Genomic DNA, 25951 nt, shown 5'->3' with positions numbered 1-25951 from the left:
CTGTTGTACATGCTCAGTTTGGTCCCCATTGCTGGACAGAACATTTCCTGTTTGAGCTTTTCAGGTCACATGGCATTGACATCTCACATTTGGGTGTGTATACAGATCCTAAATGACAGCCCAGTCCCTCCCTCCTTCTCCATGCTAGTAACTAAAAAACCCACAGTGGGTAGGATGTTGCATCTTGATTCATGAATGATCCGCCTCCCATAACAGCATGAGGACACAGGCTATAGTGGAATTCTCCTCCTACCTGAACACAGCACTCAGACACGCCCTCTATTTTATCACATGGCCACCTTTTTATATGTTTACTTTAGATGCTTTATAACTGTGATCTTCGAAACTGATCCAGGGGCCAGATATGGCCCTTTGCTTGCTTTTATCCAGCCCTTGGGGCATAATTCTCCCCAGTGACGCCGAGGGCGGGTGAACAATTCGTCCCAGTGACGCCGAGGGAACAAGTCATTCCAGTGACGCTGAGGGCGGGGAAACATTCATCCCAGTGATACCAAGAGTGGGGCATTAGGAACTACATGAGATGGCAAACGATTGTGCTGTTTACTTGTATATGGCTTGATATGGGACCTTGTGATATTTTTATTTTTTTTCACAAGAAAACATGGCTTGCTCAAGAATTTGACCAATGTCACATGTTGGAAATATTGTTGCAGCCAGATGAGCTATTGCACAAGACTGTTGTGTAAAATATGGCAAACTACATATTTTAAGACCTGTTTTGTATACCCAAAATATTTATGATTTAATGTGTGTCTTAAACAGAAGAGCCAAGGACCCCACATTCATGTAAAACAAAAATATGTTCCCTATGCAACAGTATAGTTACAGCCATTCTAAGCCCTTGTACACACGGTCGGAGAATCCGTCGGAATGTGTCCTATCGGACCGTGTTGTCGGATAATCCGACTGTGTGTGGTATGCATCGGACTGATTCCGTCCGAATATCCGTCGGACCCAATTTTCCAACATGTTGGAAATATTTTACGACCAACTGGTTCGATCGGACATACTCCGATCATGTGTAGAGAATTTTGATCGGACCAAGTGCCACCCATGCTCAGATCAAATTCCTACATCAAAGCTAATCCCATCGTAACGAAATAACGTCATCACGTTCTGAATGATCGGATTTTTCGACAACTTAGTCCGACCGTGTGTATGCAGCAGTTTCGGACAAGATCCAACAGGCAAAATCCAACGGACAAAATCCGACGGATTTGGTTGGCAGAATGTCCGACCATGTGTACAGGGGCTAAAGCTTGTCATCCAATTTCCCTTTTTTATTTTTATTTTTTTATTATGGACATTATAGAAGAAGACCTTAAACTCCTTGGCTTAGGTTTGCAATCGCACTAACATAGTCAAGTAAATTCTATGGACCAGTCTCACAACTAGGCTATATAATGTAAGATTCCCTAATCCGCTTGAAACTTAATGTGTCACCCCAACATTTCATAGTGCTGATATGTGCCTGTTGTACCATGTACTTGTATAAAAAGTATCCTGCTCTCCTTGTATTGCTTGCTTTGTGTGAAATACCTGGTGTCCCTGCCTTTTGGCTAAGATCAAGTGTAGTATCTGTTCTGATCAGTTGCCAAAGGGGAGGCGCTGTTCCATCCCTATAGAGAGGGTTTGGTCAGCACTCTCCAATAGCGTAATTGGCACCCGGAATGACGGTTTTTGGTAGGGGTCACGTCGTCCTGCCCGACGGATATGGGGGGCGATGCATGATTGAGTCTGAGCCGTGAGGATGGGTGCTGCTATTGGTCTGACCCAGAGGGTCGAGTACCTGGCCTTCTGGCCTGGATTGGGGTAGTTGTAGCCCCAGACAGTTTTTTTGGGAAAGAGCACTGGCTCCTCCTTTCTGGGAGGGGAGGAGCAGTTAGTACTTCCCAAATGTAATTGGGTAGGAGTGATGGGAGCGACGGTGGAGCCTGATGGCAAAGGGCTTTCACAGAGCTCCCTGAACTTCATGCCTTCCTGCCTGGGGTGGGGGCTGCTGTGGTCTGGACCGTTGGTCAGGGCGGTCTTAAAAGCCTTTGGAGTATGTGCTCCTGGAGTGGCAGTCCAGGGGTGCCTAAAAATCACTGTGAGTGAGTGTCACTTTGATTTTGGGCACCACAGTCACTGCACCAATAGCATGCTTTTTTTAGCACCTGCCTCTTGGGTCGGGCCTTTTGGCTGATCATTTACAGTCACTTTAACGCTAAATTAAAGGAGTTGTAAACCCTCATGCGTAGAATGCATTCTATGCATTAAGGTGACAAACCTTCTGTGCTGCAGTTGCCCCCCCCAGAGCCCCCCTTTTTCTTACCGGAGCCTGATCATTCAACGACGAGCACAGCAGCTCCAGCCGTTGTCTCGGGTCTTCATTGGAAAGATTAATAGCAGCAGGAGCCAATCAAATCCAGTGACACGGGAGAGAGGGGGTGGGGCAGAGTCCTACAGCCTGTCAATGGATGCAGCAGTAAGACTTGGGAGCGTGCCCTCACGGGTGCCCCCATGGAAGGCGGCTTTTCATGGGGGCACCCAATGAAGAGGAGGTGCCAGGAGCGCCCCTGGGGACCCCAGAAAAGGCGGATCGGGGGACGCTCTGTGCAAAACACTTACACAGAAAAGGTAAGTATGACAGGTTTTAATTTTATTTTTAAAACAAACCTTTACAATGCCTTTTAAAGCGGAGGTCCACCCTAAAGTGGACCTTCCGCTCATTGGAACCCTCAGGTATCTGCACCCACTTCTGGCGTAGATTCTGCAGAAGGTACGCCCCTTTCCGCAGAATCTACGCCCCTTTCCGAAGGTCCCCCGCTGCCTGCTGGGAAACGCACGGATCCCAGAGACAGCGGGGACCATCCTTATTGCGCAGTGCGACTCGCGCATGCGCAGTAGGGAACCGGGAAATGAAGCCGAAAGGCTCCACTTCCTGATTCCCATACCCAAGATGGCGGCGGCAGCACCCGAGAGACGATCGAGAGATCGGCTTAGGGTGCCGACATCGCGGGCGCGCTGGGCGGGTAAGTGTCATTATTTTAAAAGTCAGCAGCTGCAGTATTTGTAGCTGCTGGCTTTTAAAAAAAAAAAAAAAAAACGGCGGACTCCCGCTTTAAGTATAACTAATGGCAATTATTTTTTTTTTTATTGGACCGAGATGGGATGGATTAAAATGGTGGTCATCAACCCTGTCCTCAGGGCCCACTAACAGGCCAGGTTTTATGTATTACCTTGGGGAGATGCAGACTAGAATACTGCAATCACTGAGCAGCAAAAGATATCACCTGTGATGTATTTCAGTTATCTTGCAAACCTGGCCTGTTAGTGGGTCCTGAGGAGAGGGTTAATGACCACTGGATTAAAACACTTGTGAGGTGTTTATTGCTGTCTGTGCCCCCATTAACCGATTCGCGCCCGCCCTATAGCCGAAAGACGGCCACAGAGCGGACGCTAACTGCCGGGAGGCCGTTCCTGAACGGCCTCCTGTTTACTTCCGCAATGCGCGCTCCCACGAGCACGCATCGGGGAAGTTCTGTGCTGGCAGTGTCCCTCGGACACAGCAAGTCACAGATTGCTTTAAACGGCCAATCACAGTAGCCGTTTACAGCGCGATCGGCGTGTCCAATGAGAGATGATCTCATATGTAAACATATGAGGTCATCTCTCAGCGCCGCTCTCCCTCCTCACACAGACAGAGTGTGAGAGGGGAGAGATGAACGGCTGCAGCGGCCGTAAGTTAAAAAATAAATAAAAATGCCATCCTCCCCAGAGCCACCTGCCCCCAGTGCCACCTGTTAGTGCCATTTGTCCCCAGTGCCATTTGTCATCAGTGCCACGTATCGGTGCCATTTGTCATCAGTGCCACGTATCGGTGTCACGTGCCATCTGTTGTCAGTGTCACGTGTCATCAGTGCCACGTATCGGTGCCATCTGTCATCAGTGTCACATGTCATTGTCCTGGTGCTCCAGGGCCTTCAAAAGTGTAATAGGTAGTCAACAAGTTAGATGTGTAATTTATGTTCCTAGAACATGTGACGGCGCTCCCTGCATGTTGGGCCTCTCTATGTGGCCAGGCTGTGAAAAAGTCCCACACATGTGGTATTGTAATACTCAGGAGGAGTAGCAGAATTTTTTTGGGGGTGTCATTTGTGGTATACACATGCCACGTGAGAGAAATAACCTATTACAATGACAATTTTGTGGAAATAAATAAAAAAAAAAAAAAAAAAAAAAAATCTTAATTTTGCAAAGAATTGTGGGAAAAAATGACAACATCAAAAAGCTCACCATGCCTCTTACTAAATACCTTGGAATGTCTACTTTCCAAAAAGGGGTCATTTGGGGGGGTATTTGTACTTTCCTGACTTGTCTGGGTCGCAAGAAGTGAGATAGTCCACCAGTACATCAGATATGATCAATTTTGTGCGATTCGCACCACAGCTTGTAGACTCTCTAACTTTCTCAAAGACCAAATAATATCCTTTAATTTGAGTTATTTTTACCAAAGATATGTAGCAGTATAAATTGTGGCCAAAATTTATGACGAAAAATGAATAATTTGCATAATTTTGTCACAGAAACAAAGAAATATGCGTTTTTCTTTTCAAAATTTTCGGTCTTTTTTCATTTATAGCGCAAAAAATAAAAATCCCAGAGGTGATCAAATGCCACCAAAAGAAAGCTCTATTTGTGGGAAAAAAAGTACAAAAAATTCATTTGGGTACAGTGTTGCATGACTGAGTAATTGTCATTCAAAGTGTGAGAGCACCGAAAGCTGAAAATTGGTCTGGGCAGGAAGGGTGTTTAAGTGCCCAGTAGGCAAGTGGTTAAGGAGATTCAGCCTCTCTATTTGTCCTGTTTACCATTAGGCCCCTTTCACACTGGGGCGGGAGCGGCGTTGGCGGTAAAGCGGCGCTATTTTTAGCGCCGCTTTACCGTCTTTGCGGCGGTATGAGGCTGCTATCGGCCGAAAAAGGGTTAAAAACCGCCCGCAAATCACCGGTGCAGCGGTGCTTTGCCGGAGGTATAGCCGCGCTGCCCCATTGATTTCAATGGGTAGGAGCGGTGAATACACCACTCCAAAGATGCGGCTAGCAGGACTTTTTTCTCCGTCCTGCTAGCGCACCGCTCCAGTGTGAAAGCCCTCCGGCTTTCACACTGGAGTGAAAGGGGCCAGATTTCCAGGTGCTATTTTTAGCGCTGTAGTGCCTGGAAAACGCCCCAGTGTGAAAGGGGCCTTAGCGTTGAAAGTAAAAGAAAATGACAAAGTTTGGGTTGTCCCCAGAAAAGTAATAAAGGGGAAATCTTCCAATGGGGATACAAGTTATGGTGACCTGGGGGGGGGGGGGGGGTCCCTATGGAATTCCCTTAATTTGCAGGGATTGCCTCTCTTCCTGTTTTGGCTATGGGGCAGGAAGTGAAGGTAAATCTATCCAATGGGACACAGATGACGAAAACAAATCTGACTGGGGTTATAACCCTCCCTTATCCAAAATGGGAAAATAATGTATAGTTTTACTTTAAGACAAGATGGGTGAAATTCAAGAACTAATAGCCTGATATCTATCTAGTTGAAATTTGGAAGGTGCCTTTTAAATATAAAGGTTGCCATTTCTGACTGATACTCCAACTAATGTTGATTACTTGACTGTAATGTTGATCTACTGGCTTTATTATGTCCCGAGTCAGTGGCCTGGTACAAGTATGGAGATTAGGACTTCTTTACTGAGGTCACTAAATGCATGCTTCTTCAGGGTCAATGTCTAGAGATTGGGAAATTGGGAATGGCTGCCTACTTTTTTCCCTCAATGAAGCTTGAGCGTGTATGTTAACATTTACTCTACAGGCTGCGACATTTCCTTTTTGTATCATCGTCAGTTCTAGCAATGACTATATAGTGACTATATTTGTGGCAATGCTTCAGCTGTTTATAGTGAGCAGCAGACAAGCAGCTGCTGTTGAGTTTATGTGGAGCCACCCGTAGTCAAGTAAAAAATGGAGGTAGGTTGGGCAGGGCACAAAGCTCAAATCAATAATATACAGTTATTAAAGGCATGCCTTTCAAATTTTTTGGTAATGTTGTGTATTCATTTTGGCTACTAAATAAAAATGATAAAAAGCCTTAATGTGACGTGAGCAGCTGACTAGATGTATTGAGTTGGCTTAACCTGGTTGTTTATGATGGCCCCTGACACCCATTAATTGGATGCATTTTAGATGAGGTGCTTTAATAAACAGCTGAAGGCCAGCAGACAAATCGCTGAGCTTTCAATGTTAAGAGAAGGTCACAATGACCCCTCTGTTCTAGATCTTTCCTGTTAGGTTACTGATTTATGAAGAAGTAGCATGTGTACCATTTTCTTTATGGTCCATTTTATATGACTATAACATGGATGATTAATTCATGATGTATTTTTTAGGGATAAGATTATTATTTTATTTTTAATTTTTTTAATATCTATTTTTTATACTATGGAAATTCCTTTTTTTCTTCATTTTTACCTATTGAATATATATGGAAAACAATGTTTTGTCCATGGTGACTTGTCGCCAAAATATTTATTGATCATGCCATGGAGAACCTTTTTTATTTCTGGAAGATGCTCTTTACTTGGTAATACATATCCTTTACAATCAATAACGCCTTGTTCTGATCTAGGGCTAAAATGCTTTTATGATGACAAAAGATAGCTGTTTTCATGATGTATTACAGATCACCATATATTGTAGTAGTTTAAAAATACATACATTGATTTTTGGGGGGTTGCGTTCTTTTTATGATCCTCAAAGTGAATGTTGAAGGCACATAATATAACATTTTGTGTATCGGTCAACTGCTGCAGCTAGTGCAAAGAACCTTGATAAAATGTAAGGAGGAATGAACTGTTGTGCTGATTCCAGATATTTATTATACCTTTTTAACATTTACAGACTGCCAGCAAAAGTATAGCATTTACCGTATGTGGTTATTATGCATGCTGATTTGGTAGCCTGTGGGACATACTTGCAAAGAGATGACAGTGAGGCAGTGAAAAAAAGGGACAATTGTGTTTTTAGATGGAATTACCATAATTATGGTAGCTTGATTATTAAGCTGCACTGATGCACATAAGTATCAAAAAAAAAAAAAAAAAAATTTTTTTTTATAAGAAAATTTAAGTGCAGAATTACAGGTGTGGTGGTTGCAAATCCATGGCCATTTTTAGTAACATTTGCACAGAATTGTTGCCTGAGCCTGTCTGCTCAGAGTCATAGTACCCCAGCAAGGGATACTTGCCAATTAACATTACCTTGCTGCATCCCTGCTGCAAGAGTGCATAGGGGTGCACAAGGGCCTGAAACATTGACAGGAAAGGTAATGGGACGTGATCTGCTCCTCCTCCCCCCCACCTCTACCCCTCTATCTGCCCAACCACACTCCAATCCCTGGCGTTCTGTGCCTCAGAAAAGGGATGTGTGGGCTGGAAGTTTTGAAGCTCCGCAAACAGCAGATACATGGTGGATGAAAGGTGTTGATGTCTGAGCCTCCATGCTCGGGTGAGTGAGCTCACCATCCACTGCCTGTGACTGAAGCCTCCCCCTCCTTTCCTTCTCTCTCGTGCCCAGAGCAAGTGAGTACACTAAGGTAAGGGGGACTCAGATGTAAGAAGTGCCCTGCGGACTCTGATGTAAGTGTGAGGTTTGGTAAGCTGAAACCCCCTTACATCAGAGTTCCCCTTTTTCACCACAGCGTCCCCCCCCCCCCCCTAACCACTTGCTGACCAGCCACTGTCATTATACTGCGGCAAGTCGGCACAATCCCGCGAGCTGTGTGTAAACGCACAAATCCCTGTTCTGTGAGGAGAGACATAATAGCTAGGAATCATGATCTGTCATTTCCTCTAGGTCAGTCCCCTACCCCTAGAGTTAGAAGCACACACAGGGAACACAGTTGACCCTTTGATTGCCGCTTAGTGTTAACACCTTCCCTGGCAGTGACATTTTTATAGTAATCGGTGCATTTTTATAGCACTGATCGCTGTATAAATGCCAATGGTCCCAAAAATGTGTCAGTGTCTGATGTGTCTGCCATAATGTCGCAGTCCTGATAAAAATTGCAGATCGCCGCCATTACTAGTAAAAAAAATAAAAAATGCTATAAATCTATCCTATTTTGTAGACGCTATCAATATATGCTTATTGCGATGATTTATTATTATTATTTTTTTTAACAAAAATATGTAGAAGAATACTTATCGGCCTAAATTGAGAAAAAATTAGCTTTTTATAAATGAGGATATTTATTATAGTAAAAAGTACAAAATATTATGTGTTTTTTTTTTTTTTTTTTTTTAATTGGCACTCAATTTTTTGCGTATAGTGCTGAAAAAAACCAAAAACACAGAGATGATCAAATACCACCAAAAGAAATATCTGTGGGGAAAAAAAAGACATCAATTTAGTTTGGGTACAGCGTCGCACGACCGCGCAATTGTCAGTTAAAGCGACGCAGTGCCGAATCGCAGAAAATGGCCTGGTCATTCAGCAGCCAATTCTTCTGGGGCTGAAGTGGTTAAAAATAAAATTGTGCGACCAAAGTTTTCTGGTTTGGCTTGAAGAAAAGGTGGCATCCCTACTCCCAGTAGGCTGAGTACTACTGCGCAGAGGATTTCGAAGAGGGAAATAAAGACAAGTAGTTACAGAGTTAAGGCTGAGATGCACAATTTCAGCCATTTAGCCCTTGGAGTTGAACAAAAGAATTCACTCAATTTCCCATCCATGCTAAACAGTGTAGATGGGAGAATCTCACCTGCCAGTTGTATTCTCACAGCCTCAACGCCCATAATTGTCTAAATACCCGAACAGTGACTGTACCTGTTTGGTCGATCGACAATTTTCCACCTGACACTTTCATTTGTCAATCGATTTTTGTGGTGCCAACAGGGCCAACCACAGCTCGACTCTTGGCTGATGCAGCAGTTCAACACATGTTTATCTATAGAGGTTAGTTTTTTTTTTTTTTTTTTAAAGAAATATATAGATTTTTATATATAATTGTTTTTTTGTTTTTATATTGACTTTTTAATCTCAAATTTATTGTCTATTTATCGGCACCTTTTTAGCTCAAGAAAAATGTATTCCTTTTAAATTCTAAGTATGTCTTCACACTGGTCTGTTGCGTTTCCATTGAAATGCATTGAAAATGCAGCAAGAACACCTCAATAACATACCTGTTACGTTTTTGATGCTTTTTTTGAGTCACGTGACCTTTGAAAAGCACAATATATAAGCATGGTAAAGTTGCGGTAAAATCGCAGCAAAATCGAGTGCGTTTTTGGTGCCATTATCGGCAAAATGCAAATAACCCCATTTTTGTACACCAAAATTTCAGTGCATCTTTTTAGTTCTCTAAATTAACTGCAAGATACTTTATGGTTATCTGCTGCAAAAGTTAACCACAAACAGAATTGTTCTATTGTTAGGAGCTACTGTTTCCTCTATTCCAATGGAGAATTTCCAACTCGGCATGAGCTGGCCATAGCTTCTATCCCTGTAGTTATATCTGTTTGGAAATGCTGTTAACCAATATTTTTCATTGATGGTGATATGTTTTGAAGATTTTTATTATTTTTTGTTTTATTTTTTTATTTTATTTTTCCATTTTGAATTAAAGTCTGATAGGATAATGAATGAAGCTTTCACTGATCAGACCGCAGGCATTCAAATACGTATTTACCTGTCTTACTGGAGTTGAGCACAGCAAAATTCTTTGCCATGAAGCACGTTTTATTTGCTTTTTATGTTTGTCTTTTTAAGGAAACGTCTCAATATTTAACTGTACTTTGTTAGGCCACTTTCAAACTGAGGCAGTTTTCATGCGTTTTTAGCGCTAGAAATAGCCTCTTAAAAGCACCTGAAAACTGCCTTCCATTCTGTGCAATGTGTGCTTTCACACTGGGGCGGTACACTTGTGAGACGATGGTTAAAGTCCTTGCAAACAGCATCTTTAGTAGGGCGGCTTGGGAGCGCTATAAATGGCGATCCCAAAACGCCCCTGCCCTGCTTTCAATGCACCTTTTGAAAGAGCTGCAAAACTGGACTCCCCCTACCCCCCCCCCCTTTTTTTTTTTTTTTTTTTCTTTTTTACGGTCATGTTGTCACGTGACCTTAAAAAATCCGCCGCACTAGTGCCCGAAAAGCGCAGCAAAAATTCAGCCAAAGCACCGCAAAAACATCCAGGGCTTTAGTGCTGTTTTAGTGACGCTACATTGTGAAAGGGGTCTTGGCGAAAATTGAAGTATAACCAGGATTTTTACTGGCATTTTTAATGTTATGTATTTTTTGCATTAGAAAAATGCACCTTTCCCAGGATTTGGTAGTCATTAGGTGGTTCACTTCTACAAGAAAGTCAGCAGTTGGGATCGAAAATGTAAACAAACATTTTACATGTTGGCACTGTTTCCATCGTAATAGTTGCAGCAGCAAAAGTTTGTTTTATACTTTCGAATGCACTGTTGTTCTGGAAGGGTGTCATATGATGTCCTCCCAGAACATGCCTATCGTGGGACCGCACATCCCGATTGGTCACAGTCTGTGCCAGTACCATGTGATCGCTGCGACCAATCACAGCAGATCATATGACAATTGTAAACAATGGATGGCTTCCTTTCATGCCATTCATTGTATAAAATTGTGTTGCTAGCTGGGATTGGTCACAGTGATCACATGGTACAGATGGCCAATCACAGCCCATCTGTACCATGTGATTGGTCAAAGCTAATCGCAGCTAATCCCAACAAAAGACATTGAATGAACCAGTTTCATTCAGTAAAAATCAAATAAATTTTTTTATACTTCATTTTTTTTTTTTTTTTTTTACATTCTGTCACCATTCTGTTTTCCTGATCACTGCCACACCAGTTATATGATAATGCTGTATTGCACTGGTTTGGCACCGTCCTTGGGGCCCCTCCTATTCTTGCTCTATACCTCTTACCTGGGCCAGTTGATAACCTCCCATGGCTTCCAATTCCCCCTCTCTACGCCGATGACACCCAGATCTAGCCCACCCCCTCGGTCTCCTCACGGATCTTAAACTTAATGAATAACATAACGTTATGGATGTGGCACCACTTTCTCAAACTCAAACTTTCTAAAACTGAGCTTGTTATACTTCCTCCTTCCTGGTCCCCCCCCCCCCCCCCCACGACTTCACCATTAAGATCAACAGCACAACCATTGGTCCCTCCACACATGCCAGGGTGCTGGGTGTCATCCTTGACTCTGACCTCTCCTGTTGCCATCACAACGGGTGCCCTAACTAACAATGGCTAATTTCAAAATGCCCTCCATACGTGGCCGGCGTAATGACGTCACGCGTTGAAATCACGTGAGATTTCGCATGGGACCTCCACACTGACTCCTGGGATGAATTACACGAGATCCCAGGAGACAGTGTGGCGATCACCGGACATGATGCGGATCTCCGCACAAACACCGCCCACAGCCGCAGGGAATGAAAACGAAGATTACAAAAATGAACAGGTACGATTTTAAAAAAATAAATAAAAAATAAATAAATGAAAAGCCCATTGTGCACTCTTTGCTGCATTTACAAACGAATGAGCCTAAATTTTGAAAGTGTGTGCAGAACCGCTTTAACCTCCACAACATCTCCAGAATTCAACCCTTCCTGACGAATGACACCACAAAGAAACTTATTCACTCCTTTGATTTTTTCCCACCTGGACTACTGCAACTCTCTCCTTAATGGCCTACCCTTAAGCAGGCTATCCCCCCTTCAGTCTAATGTGAATTCTGCTGCTAGACTAATACACCTCACAAATCTATCCGTGACTGCTGCCCCTCTCTGCTAATCCCTTCACTGGCTTCCACTACCCCACCATATAAAGATCAAAATGCTAACCACAACATACAAGACCATCCACCATATCGCCCCATCTACATCGCCAACCTCATCTGCAGATATCACCCAAATCGTCCCCTCTGCTCCTCCCAGGACCTCCTGCTCTCTAGCTCCCTTGTTACCTCCTCTCATGCTCGCCTTCAGGACTTCTCCAGAGCCTCTCCCATCCTATGGAACTCCCTGCCCCGGTATATCCAATCAGCCCCGAACCTGTCCACCCTTAGGAGATCCCTGAAAACTCACTTATTCAGGGAAGCCTATCCCACACCCACCTAACAACTGTCCCTGAGCTACCCCCATCAAATCATTCCCCGCATCTATTACCTTTTGTACCACTCCCTCCCTTTTAGAATGTGAGCTATACTAGCAGGCCCTCCTGTCTCTTCTGTATTAAACTGTAAAGCGCTGCGTAAACTGTTGGCGCTATATAAATCGTGTATAAAAAAATAATTATATATTATAAATAAATGTTTGTAGACTATATGACTTTCCTACAGACTAAATAATAAACACTGATTTGTGTTTATTTTCACCAAAGGAATGTAGCAGAATACATTTTGACCTAAATTTATGAAGAAAGATTATTTATTTGCACAATTTTATAAAAAATTAAGAAAATTGCATTTTTTTTTTTTTTCACAATTTTCCAGAATTTTTCGTTTATTTAACAAAAAATAAAACCACCAAAAGAGAGCTCTATTTTTGTGAAAAAAATAAATAAAAGGTTTTTTCTGGTTACAGGTATTGAAGTGGTTAAAGTAGAAATCCAAGCTTTGCCTATCTAAGACTGCTCCCACCCCCATTTTAAATCATATTTTAAATACCCTGTGAAAGGAAGATGTATATACTTGCCTATTCTATAGGCGGCTCTGGTCCAGTCATATGATGGGCTAATGGCAGCAACTTCAGGGGAGAGGAGGGACAGACTACGATGGATGCTCCATAGCAAGCCTAGGGGTGAAGTCACAGCGGAGGTACTTAAGCCGTTGTCGGCAATCTCTCCTCTCCCCCCGAAGATGGCTGCTGGAGATATCACATGATTGTACCAGAGCGCCGGTGAGGGAGGGAGTGAGAGCATGTTTTAAGCATATATAGGACTTCTACTATAACTAGTTATTGGTATGATTATCCTCAGTGTGTCGTTTTTTGTCTTATCCTGTAATTACAACAAGCAGCAAAATGTCTCTTACCCTAATGCAGGGATGCATCAAAGTGTAAAAAACATTAAAGTGTATCTAAAGTCAAAACTTGGGTTGGAAGTCCTGGCAGATTTGTATTGTTTGTGTCACCGCTAAGGAGATTCTCCCTCTTTATTCTGAAGACCATTAGCACTGAGACTGAAAGTTGGAGAGAATCCACAATTTTGAATTGTCACCAGAAGAGGAAATAGAGGGGACTTTTTTTTTTTTACTATGTTTAGTAAACGTTTAGTATGTTTGATTTACTTCACCTTGGAGAAATTTCTTCTGACTTCCTGTTATGTCTAAAGAACAGGAAGGGAATGGACATTATTAAAAACTGTACACAATGGGAAGACAATGGCGGGGCAGGAGGGATTCCCCTGTCAGAACGGTCTGTGTTGATGGGAGAATCATGTGAATTTCTTTCCTACAACCCGTGGCTACAGGAAAGAAATTCACACCATCTATGGTCGGCCTTCCAGACCTTAGATTATAAGCTTCTTGATGCCAGGGACTGATATAAAAGTACAATATATGTAAAGTGCTGCGTAACTTGTCAGTGCTATATAAATACTGGTAATAAAAAAAAATGGCAGTGATTTTTTAACCTTTCCTTACCCTATCCAAAAAGAAAATAAAGTTTTGGCCTTAGATGTGTTACACTCCTAAATTTAGTACCCACATCAGTTGATAATTTTCCCATATGGCCGATGGCGCTCTTGCCTATCCGGTGCCAGAAGTCTGGAACACTGATGGGAAATATTTTAGATTTGTTGGATATCTTTGACCTACTTCTATTTCTTTTTCCTATTTGTCATATCTGTTTCAAAATCTATAGCTGGTAGAGGGAGCAGCTCTTAATCCATGATCACCTTTACCTTTTTAATATAAGTCATTTTCTGTAAATGTTCTGTCAACGTAAAAACGTATAAGATGCAACAGTTTATCCAGGACATGTATCTGTCCTTCGTGTCTTTTTTTATAATGTACCTTCTTATCTCTTACAGAGAAAAACTTTTACTTCACACTCAAGCACACATCAGGGAAGTCAGAACAAAGTTTTTTTAGATTACCATTCCAGCCGTTATCCGTCTCTAAGTTCCAATCACTCATATCACTTCCAGCCCTTAGTTGCCAGTTGCTTCCGGCTTCCCAATTTACTTTTAAATCCTCCTCCGTTCTCCATTCCACAAGCACATGGTTTCAAAGACTGTCAAGCACTGTTGTGATCAGGGGGTGATCGGATGTATACCTTTGAACCATTTAAAGAGAGAACGCAGAAGCCCAGGCACACCCTAATCACCCCATGGGGTGCAGATTTTCCCTGTTTAGACCCCTAACATTTCACCAAAAAAAAAAAAGTAAAAAATAATTAATAAAAAAAAAAAAACTAAAATTGGAAAAAATAATAAAACATAAACTACTGAACCCATCCACTGCCCTACTAACACTTTTGTCTGCCCTACTGAGACCATCCACTGCTTTACTGACACCATCAGTATATAAACACAAGCACCCAGACGCATGTGTTTGAGCTTTGGGGTGTACACCCTAATGCAATAGGCTGTGCACACCTATGTTTGTGTGTTGCTGTTTAAAAATATATTTATCCAGCAACCTTTGCCCAATGGCAGAAAGAAAGTGTTACAGATAGCCCACAATTAAATGTCTTATATTAGCTAAAGGAGAATTCCATCTTTCACAAGTAATTGAAGTAAATAATAAATGCACCCATTTGGCAAAAAAAGTGTGAATGTATGTACAGACTATGTACAGCTATGGAGCTGGAGGACATACAGTATTAGAGATGGAGAAGAGATACAATGTATCATTTGGTTCTTTTAGATCAAAGGGATAAACTTCTGTCTGCACGATTAATCATTAAAAAAAAAATCTCGATTCAACCCCCCCTCACGATCTTAATCCAGCATTTCCGAGAGTCTGTGTAAACAGTGCAGAGCCATTCTCTGCTCAGAGCTGTAAAAAAACAAAATCCTGCATATGTTTATCAACAATAGTCAGCGCTGAGAAATAGAGAAGAGATGCAATGTATCGTTTGGTTCTTTTAGATCAAAGGGATAAACTTCTGTCTGTAAATGAGGTCAGTTTAACCACTTAACCTCTTGCTGACCAGCGCATGACGATGTACAAGGGCACGGCTGGGCAAATGGGCATACAGGTACGCCCCCCCATGTACTCTGTGAGCATGCCCGCGGGTCTCGATGTCCACCAGGGGCCCGCGATCATGTCATATAGCAGCAGAGTGGGAAGATGCCTACAGTGGTGTGAAAAAGTGTTTGCCCCCTTCCTCATTTCCTGTTCCTTTGAATGTTTGTCACACTTAAGTGTTTCGGAACATCAAACCAATTTAAACAATAGTCAAGGACAACACAAGTAAACACAAAATGCAATTTGTAAATGAAGGTGTTTATTATTAAAGGTGAAAAAAAATCCAAACCATCATGGCCCTGTGTGAAAAAGTGATTGCCCCCTTGTTAAAACATACTATAACTGTGGTTGTCCACACCTGAGTTCAATTTCTCTAGCCACACCCAGGCCTGATTATTGCCACACCTGTTCACAATCAAGGCATCACTTAAATAGGAGCTGCTTGACACAGTAAGGTCCACCAGAAGATCCTTAAAAGCTACACATCATGCCGAGACCCAAAGAAATTCAGGAACAATTGAGAAAGAAAGTAATTGAGATCTATCAGTCTGGAAAGGGTTATAAAGCCATTTCCAAAGCTTTGGGAATCCAGCGAACCACAGTGAGAGCCATTATCCACAAATGGCGAAGACATGGAACAGTGGTGAACCTTCCCAGGAGTGGCCGGCCACCCAAAATTACCCCAAGAGCGCAGCGATGACTCATCCAAGAGGTCACAAAAGACCCCACAACAATGTCCAAGGAACTGCAGGCCTCACTTGCCTCAGTTAAGGTCAGCGTTCATGCCTCCACCATCAGGAAAAGACTGGGCAAAAATGGCCTGCATGGCAGAGTTCCAAGGAGAAAACCACTGCTGAGCAAAAAGAACATCAAAGCTCGTCTCAATTTCTCCACAACACATCTTGATGATCCCCAAGACTTTTGGGACAACATTCTGTGGACCGATGAGACAAAAGTGGAACTCTTTGGAAGGTGTGTGTCCAAGTATATCTGGCGTAGAAGGAACACTGCATTTCATAAAAAGAACATTATACCAACAGTAAAATATGGTGGTGGTAGTGTGATGGTCTTTGGCTGTTTTGCTGCTTCAGGACCTGGAAGACTTGCCGTGATAAAAGGAACTATGAATTCTGCTGTCTACCAAGAGATCCTGAAGGAGAATGTCTGACCATCTGTTCGTGTACTCAAGCTGAAACGAACTTGGGTTCTGCAGCAGGACAATGATCCTAAACACACCAGCAAGTCCACCACCGAATGGCTGAAGAAAAACAAAATGAAGACTTTGGAGTGGCCTAGCCAAAGTCCTGACCTGAATTCTATTGAGATGTTGTGGTATGACCTTAAAAAGGCCGTTCATGCTCCAAAACCCTCTAATGTAACTGAATTAGGACAATTCTGCAAAGATGAGTGGGCCAAAATTCCTCCAGGACGCTGTAAAAGCCTCATTGCACGTTATCGCAAACGCTTGGTTGCAGTTGTTGCTGCTAAGGGTGGCCCAACCAGTTATTAGGTTTAGGGGGCAATCACTTTTTCACACAGGGCCATGATGGTTTGGATTTTTTTTCACCTTTAATAATAAACACCTTCATTTACAAATTGCATTTTGTGTTTACTTGTGTTGTCCTTGACTATTGTTTAAATTGGTTTGATGTTCCGAAACACTTAAGTGTGACAAACATGCAAAGGAACAGGAAATGAGGAAGGGGGCAAACACTTTTTCACACCACTGTATGTAAATAAGGCATTTCTCTGTTCTACCTAGCAACATGACAGAGATCTACTGCTCCCTGTCATCGAAAGCAGTGATCATCAGTGCATGTCCTAGTGAGACAATTCCCCCCCCTACAGTTCGAATCGCTCCCTAGGACACACTTAACCCCTTGATTGCTCCCTAGTGTTTATCTAGGCCTTCCTAGGACACTGGCCTTCCCTGCCAGTGTCATTTACATAGTAATCGGTGCACTTTTATAGCACTGATCGCTGTATAAATGACAGTGGTCTCAAAATAGTGTCAATAGTGTCTGATGTGTCCTCCATAATGTCGCAGTCACGATAAAAATCGCAGATCACTTCTATTACTAAATTAAAAAAAATATATAATAATAAAAATGCCACAAATCTATCCCCTATTTTGTGGATGCTATAATTTTTGGGTGCAATGTCACACGACCGCGCAATTGTCAGTTAAAGCGACACAGTGCCGTTTCGCAAAAAGTTCTCTGGTCAGGAAGGAGGTAAATCCTTCAGGGGTTGAAGTGGTGGTTAAAGACTAAACCTTTTTCTGATACTTGTTGGTTACAAGCTAAAAATCTGTAGTTTTTTGCTAGAAAATCACTTAGAATCCCCAAACATATATATATAATTTGAGATTGAGGTTGTTGTAATATTTTATGGCATTATTATTATTTTTGCAATGAATTAAAAACAAAAAAACTAAACCGTAAAGTTAGCCCAATTTTTTATTTATTTTTTGTATAATGTGAAAGACTATTTTATGCTGAGAATTGAGAGAATCGTGATCTTTATTCTAAGCAAAAAAAATTGTGATTCTCGTTTTATCCAGAATCGTGCAGCTCTAGTATTAATGGATTGTAAGTGCGGTGATGTTACTGCACTTCTGCTGCATTGAGAACTACAGTTCGACTGCCAAGTCAATGTGGCGCCATGCACAGCCAAGCCGATTTCAAATATGACACGATCTGGTGGGGAGAAGAACCCCACAATCCTATGCATGCTGACCATGTTCGATGGTTCCACTCCTAACAGGGGTGTAACATGAAACATGGGCTTAAAGTTGGAATTTGCTTTTTAAACCTCCGCATCATCTTCAAGCCCCTACACGATGAAACCCACCCTCCAGCTTAGTTATTTAAAATGGCTATCTACTACTGTGCAGGCCTTCTGCATTTATTCTGACGCTTGATATGTACCTTGTTCACTTCCTTCTTTTATTTCTGTATGACTTGTAATATTGAACCTAAATCAGTAAAATAAGATTAACCATAAATTGGCTATCTTTGCAAGTTGACATTTCCTGGTTCTCTCGTGCATCTAAAAAAACTGTATTGATATATTGTTTTGTTGAATCTGCTTTGTCACCCACTGTAATGCTTTTAAATGAATGTATACCCTAGGCCCATTATTTACACTAGGCTTTTAAAGTTTACATTAGCATTCTGAAGACAGTAATATCCCAATTCGATTTGTCATACGAGGTGACAGTGGCATGGCAAACAGAAAGGAATGTGAATGAGAGATTATGTGCTTAAATTGTATGCCATCATTCCTAGTTACATTTTCAGTTTGCATTTAGGCCTGGCATTGGAGGGGATTTGAATCTGTGCCTGACCTCGCTTGACATGTCCTATCATGGAGTCCTGATTCAATGCCTTTGCTTTGTTCAGCATGGAGGCCAAACTGTGTATGCCCCTTTCTTTTATAAATGCACACAGCTAAAATCATAATGTTCTGCCAATAACCTTTTGTAGTCTTGTGACTTCTATCAGTGTCCAGCCAAGCACTGGTTAAAGCTTGTAGGAGGAGTTTTCTGACTACCCTATGAGACTAGAAGATCCCTGACCCTCTGTCTGGACAGTGCTGATTGGCCCTGTGCTGATCACATGCACTCTCCGAAGGGAAAAAAAAAACCTCTCTAGCAATACACACCAAACTGAGCATGTGCAGCTTGACTCCAAATACTTTGTGCTATCAAGGAGGATGCATGTGATCGGCACAGGGCCTATTGGCACTGTCCAGACAGAGGGTCTTGCAGTCTCATAGGACAATCAGAAAACTCCTCCTACATACATTAACCAGTGCTTGGCTGGACACTGATAGAAGTCACAAGACTACAAAGGGTTATTGGTATAACATTATGATTTTAGCTGTGTACATTTATAAAAGAAAGGGGCATACACAGTTTGGCCTCCATGCTGAACAAAGCAAAGGCATTGAATCAGGACTCAATGATAGGTCATGCCAAGCGAGGTCAGGCACAGATTCAAATCCCCTCTAATGCCAGGCCTAAATGCAAACTGCAAATGTAACTAGGAATGATGGCATACAATTTAAAGAGGAGGGCCGGTTATACGAAAAAAAAAAAAAAAAAGTCAGCAGCTGCAAACACTGCAGCTGCTGACTTAATCAACACACTCACCTGTCCAGGGCGCCCGCGATGTCGGCCGCCCTCGGCCGACCCGTCCCTCGGCTCTCGGGTCCCGGCGCCGCCATTCCTTGTAAGGGAAACAGGCAGTGGAGTCTTACGGCTTCACTGCCCGTTTCCTACTGCGCATGCGCGAGTCCCGCAGCTACTGCGCATTCGCGAGTCCCGCAGCGCTTTCTGAATGGGACGCGCTGTGTTCTGGAACACACAGTTCCCAGAACACAGCGCGACCCATTACCCAGAAGACGCCGCGACGAAGACAGAAGACAGAAGATCTCCGCGGAGGAGGAAGAGGAAGATTAGGAGAAAGTGCCTAGCAACAGGCATTTCTGGTAAGTAAAAAATAAATAAATTTTTTTTTCATTTTTCTTTTTTTTTTTTATATTTTTTTGTAATTTTTTATATTTTTTTTGTTTTCAGGGTGGCCCTCCACTTTAAGCACATAATCTCAAGACTGCCATATACTGCTGATGAGAAATAGAATTTAGCAGTTTATATTTGCTAAATTATTTGCATTTCTGTGTACTGTGGGAGACCAGATATAGTGAATGCAGGGTCAAGGATTTAGTTTCATGTACATTTTGCCTTTTTCTTTAACGTGCACTTCAGCACATGACTAAGCATGGTATGTGTATTTTGTTGTGCTCAAATGAACATGCCTTCCTCTGCACCCTCAGCTGCGCAGGACAGTGAATGAATTGAAAGTGCCGAGTGGCTTATAGTTCATTCACAAACTGAAGCATAGTAAACAGTGTTCTAAATGAACACAGTGGCTGAGTGTGTTAATTTAGAAAAGGCACATATTTACTAGCCCATTGCCCCGCTCTCCATCCTGAAACATCCCTCTGCAGCAGAGAGGGGGGAAGCCGGCAGCACTGAGGGATGGAGGGGCACATGGGAAGAAGCCCAGGCAGTAGGGGGAATCTGCACTGCAAGTAGTGATTAGAGTGTGCCCAGGCACACCCCATGCATACACCTATGTGTACAGTACATTTGGGATAGCATTCACAATGTGTATTGATGCAAATTTTGGTAACATACAACCATTGTATAGTGCAGTTGGAGTTCCAGTCACAATGGATGGGGCGACGCAGATTCTAATGGGATTTTTTAAGATTATGCCGTGTATAACGTGTGCGCTGTGTAAGTACAATGTGTTTTTGCAACATATCACACTTTTTACCTTTTTTTTTTTTTTTTTCTTTTGTTTTAAATTTCTAAAAAGTCGTAATGGTATTTTATGCACTGTGCCTGCATCGTGCTCTGACCTGCAGGCACCCTGAAATTGTACGCAATGCATGTATTGCTTTGCTGTATATACAGGAATTGTGTTTTTTATGCCCTTGTGTTGTGTCCATGCAGATTGGTGTGATCGAGCGCTGACGGTCCTTTGCTGTTTGCTGGGACCAGCTCACTGAGACTTCTTTGCACACCAGGGCTCTTGTTGCCAAAATCCAAGCTTAGATCCCCCAGCTATATTTCTGTTGCATGAATAGTTGGATGTGCAAGCATAATCCTACCATCTTTGAGTAGTCCAGCTGCTTTGTACTTTCCTAAAAAGTCTATGGGCACATTAGAAAAACAAGACCGGCATGGAAGTCATGCAAAAAATGTATTTCTAGTAGATTTGTCATTTTAAGATTCTTTTAAACTCATGTTGGTGAACTAGTCCACTATTATACATTTCAATATATTTAATATTTTATAAATTCAGAATTTTTTTGTGTGTAGATATCAGTAAATGTGTATATTTAGCGTTTGCTATAGAAAAGATTACTAGCAGATGCTGATGTTGGGTGTGTTTTTTTTTTTTTTTTAAACAAGTTTATTGTAGGAACCGTAAAGTGTCATTTTCCACTTTCTTTTTGAAGTTCAGAGGCTAATCTAACACAATGCAGATACCGAGTGTTTCCTGTTAATTTTGTGAGTAAGAGTGCACATTTTAATGTTGTTCTGTCATGACTAACTTTTTCCATTCTTCTTGAACTGCTTCCCGGTGACTGCCGGGAAGGATATTGATCTTATTCGTTTTGGGGATTTAACTGAGGTATTGCAAATGATTGTATCCCTGGTGTTTTTCTTACTAGTTAAAGTGGAAATTCCTTTTACTCCTGAGTCAGAGAACATTTGAGGCTAATTGTATTTGTATCATCTCAGACAGTTTTGTGGTATAAAAACCCTATGTGTTTCTTTTTTATTTACCAAAGAATTACAGTAAATTGCACACAGTATTTGAGGACATCTATATTTTTGTCAAAGTCACATCCTTCATTTTCCTTGGATAGACTACTTTTATTGAAACTGTGCCTGACATTATACATGCTCTCTAATGGTGAATAGGGGACATGAAAATGTTGTTGTCCTTTTTGTACGTAGAAAGATTCCAACTGCAGATTTGTCAAGTCACTGGGGAAACTAGGGAATCGCCCAATATTTTGGAGTGGTCTGTCGGCTACTAAAATCTACTGCACACTCCCTAGCTTGCCTGAATGTGAATGTTGACTCCAGAAGTCCTATGAGATTTCTGAACCCAAGGAGACTTGGCATACAAAGACTTTGTCTCTTATGCCAGAAAGTTTTAGGCTACCTCCAAGTCATAATTTTTAGGTCCGGAAAGCAGTCCGTCCCATTAAAAAAAAAAAAAAAAAATTTTCTGGACCTGGACAGACTCTAAGGTAAGTGGATGTAAATGGGTACACATCAGTTTACATCCACTTGCCCATAGACTTACTGGAGCTTATGGTCAGGTCCACTTGAAAAACTGACAGGCAAACCTGATCAGAAAGCCCTGTGAAAGGATCCCAACTACAGTGGGCATGTGCATCATCGGTAGTCAATGGCGGAATAAATTTGATGCAAGGGTCCATGTAAGGAAGCACGAACCTTGTGCATACTTGATCATTTTTGCAAACGCTGCCATGGCACACACACACACACACTAATATCAAGGTCACTGTGACTTGAGCGTTTCCATTGCCGCAAATGGGGTGCAACTTGTCATGCGAATTTGAACTGCTTAGACTTTAAGTCAGCCTGCATTGCTTTAAGTTTGCAAGGAGCATGGCTTGATTGACTCTTTGCCTGGCTTTGAAAAAGCTTCCACTATTGTTCTTCTAGCCATCTCGAAAATGTGTAAGTGCAGTTTTAAATTGATGATTTCAACAGTAGGCCGGTCCTTTTGTTCATTACTTAATAAGCTTTAGAATAGATCTGCCAAGAACCATATAGATTACTGGTTAGACAGGAGTCTAAAGTATTTTAACCTTCCAGCAGTTGCACAAGACATGTGTGCAAGGGTTGAAATAGCCTCTGGAGCAGTTTGGGATGGGGGTTATATGCCGGTACACGGTACTAACGTAGTAAAAATTTGTGATTGGCTTCTAGTGCTATTACGTTGGTTAAGCTTTAGACCCCTTTCACAGTGAGGCAGAATTTAGGTGTTTTAGCGCTAGAAATAGCACATGTAAAGCGCCTGAAAACTGCCTCACAAGCCGCCCGAATGTTAAAGCCTGAGTGCTTTCACACTGGAGTGGTACGCTTGCGGGATGTTAGAAAAAGTCCTGCAAGCAGCATGTTTGCGCTTCCAAGCAGAATACAGCGATCCCAAAACGCCCTGCCCATTGAAATGGATGGGCATCGCTTCCAAAGCGCCTGAAAAGTGCTTCGGAAGAGCCGCAACATGGGCATTTTTAGCCCCTTCTTTGGGGTTAAAAGTGCCCCGCTAGTGGCCAAAAAGCATCACTAAAACGAGTGGCGCTTTACCGCTAACACGTGGCGGCCCCAGTTTGAAAGGGGTCTAAAGCAATTTCAACCCATATGGAGTCCCAGTCTTCCCCTAGGGACTTGCTTTTGGAGAACAGCCTCCCACTCCAAAGTGTAGGCATGGAGGGAGTTGCTACAATTAAGTGATAATTGAGAGTAATTGTATGATAATATTCCCTTAACATAAGAATCACAGGAACATGTTTGTTCAAATAGAGTTTGAAGCTTGTCTCTGACTGTCTGTGTTGGGTGGATACCAGTGTATCCATAAAATTCTTAATCTGCAAGAACCATATTTCTCTGGAAGGGATATTGTGACCCTGCAAACAGTTTTCCCTGTACCAATAGGCTTTGAACATCCACCAGGAAAATGCAGCTGGACTAGTAAGTCCTGAAGGGAACCAAGGGTGCCCCAAGAAAGAGTTTATTGGGATGGTAAGATCGTTTTTTTTTCTTTTGCTTGGTTCGTTATTAATAAGAGACTGTAAACCTGCATTAGGCCATTTAGTGAGGATCTTTACTAGGCATCCTTATATCATTATTTTATAAAAACGATCATTCGAGAGTTCAGGCAAAAAGTATTGTGTGCATTAGGCTTTGGTATCATACTTATGGATGCAGTAAAGGATTCTTTAGCAAAATTGGGTAGCTTTTTTTTAATACTGTTCAAGGCTTGTACAAGAAATGGACCCAATGGCTCCTCCATTAACTCCTTTGGAGTAAATGACTGTAAAACATCCAGCCTAGAGTTGTTCCACAATTTGAGCAACTTAATAGCAGACTTCAAGTTGGGTAATCTGTTGCTTAAGTATTGGATCAAGAGTGATGGGGTGGATGTAAGATTTAGACCTACATAGAGTATTTTCCACCAATTTATTAAAGCTATCAGGGGATTCATATAGTTTGGATGAATTGGACTGGAAAGTACTAAGACTGTTTTTTGACTTGATTGTAAAGGTGCCATCTTGTATTTTAAGTTGCAAGAGTTATAGGGATCGATCAGGAACTACATGTCTGTGTGCCAAGAGAGTGGAGTACTGTGCTTCCTATTAAAACCTCATTTTGGTCTTATGTAGTGCAAATAATATCCATCTTGTTCAAAGCTTATGTATGTGTTGAATGCTTGCTTTATCCAATATATAGAGAAGGCTAAACCTTTTCTTCAACATACAGAAATCTCATTTGTTGAATCCTTTTCAGTGTCTCTGCCCACATATCACCTTTTTATACTATAAATACGAATTTGTTTAGTTTTGTAGACTATAGGTCTGCTTGATGCATCTTTGCATTGTAGGGTTCTTTTAATAACACTTAGCATGTTATTGTGTGTTGGGAGCTATCTATGTTTTTGAGCTTGTTTTCTGCTAATTGGATTTGTTGGCAGGCAGCTTGTGTTTGTGTATAGTTTGATGGAATTGATTTCCAGCGACCTTGAATTGGATGTGCTCGACAATTCTGGACTTCCCCCATCACTTTGTAGAACTTTAACCACTTCAGGGCAGTGGACTTTGTACATATTTATGGATTGGAACAGTTTACACAGTTCAGCTATGTGCCCATTGATTTATTAAAAATGTTGACATTGCTTTCACATTGCATTACATTACATTGCTCCCAACTGTCCCTGATTTGAAACAAAGTTCCTCTTTTCCTCCTGTCCCTCTTTCCTCATTTTTTGTCCATTATTTTGGTCTGAGCTATATAGTTATATATAAAAATGCACTTTTTATCTTTCAAAAAGTTTCCCAGTGCTGAACCTTTCATCCAATTTCTAAATTAAATTTTCAAAAGCCAATATAAACAATGGTGTGTGTGTGTGTGTGTGTGTGTGTGTGTGTGTGTATATATACACACACATATACACATACATACATACATACATACATACATACATACATACACACACACACACACACACACACACACACACACACACACACACACACATTTTATATATTATACATTTTCTCTTTTTTTTTTTTTTTTTTTTTTGTGTGTGTGTGTCCCATCATTACAGCAGCTATAGCCCGTTTATTAGCCAATTATGACCCAATTGTGACAGAGCTCATCCCAGCTCCTGCAATGACTCCCTATGGTCGCACAAGACATCCCTGATGTGTGTGGCAACCTCAGCCTGGACTTCGACCAGGCTATGCCTCCAACGCGTTTCGCTCCACCCCTTGGAGACTAGTCTTATTTTAGCTGATGTGGCGGAGCTGCTCCAAACTCTGGTAAGAGCCCGACAATTTTATCAGGACCCACCCAGCTGCCCTATTTGACAGCTGGCTCCACCTCTCAACACAGCAGATTGAGAAATGAGTGTTCAGCGATCATGTGATTGCTCAGTTCTTGGTCTTGGTGCTGATGTGAGACAGCTGCAGATTCATACCGATGCTGTAGCATAGAGTGAGTAGAGATGTTTATTTTTTTGCAAACTGCACACTTTTCCTTTAAGGAATTTTATGTGACTGTTCCTACTGTTCAGAGTTCATTCCTTTATTTCATACATAGTACATAGTACATAGATTCTTCTTCTTCTAGCGGTTGACTATGATCAACAACCTTGTTGAAATAAGTCCACAGATAAAACGAATAAAACCACCTAAAAAAGTTAACTTTTTTATTTATCAGTAAAATAATTATGGTAAAAGTATTTTGTTACTAATCTGGAAACCAGGATGCAAGTAAAAAAAAAAAAAAATTTTTTTTTTTTTACAGTGCCTTGAAAAAGTAGTCATATACTTTGTCATGTTACAACCA

The 25951-nt window shown here is 41.7% G+C and overlaps 1 protein-coding gene and 1 pseudogene across 1 annotated transcript in view; both read left to right on the top strand.

Moving 5' to 3' along the window:
• Positions 1-25951, top strand: part of FAM107B (family with sequence similarity 107 member B) — an 87354-nt gene that overhangs the window by 21925 nt on the left and 39478 nt on the right. The gene's annotated exons all lie outside the window — the stretch shown is intronic.
• Positions 1561-1669, top strand: LOC143964648 (U2 spliceosomal RNA; annotated as a pseudogene).

Source organism: Lithobates pipiens, unplaced genomic scaffold, assembly GCF_037356315.1.
Source record: "Lithobates pipiens isolate NorthernLeopardFrog02 unplaced genomic scaffold, aLitPip1_a1.2 Scaffold_8, whole genome shotgun sequence".
Classification (NCBI taxonomy): Eukaryota; Metazoa; Chordata; class Amphibia; order Anura; family Ranidae; genus Lithobates; species Lithobates pipiens.
Note: the sequence above shows the minus strand (reverse complement) of the source record. Positions and strands in the feature narration are given on the sequence as shown.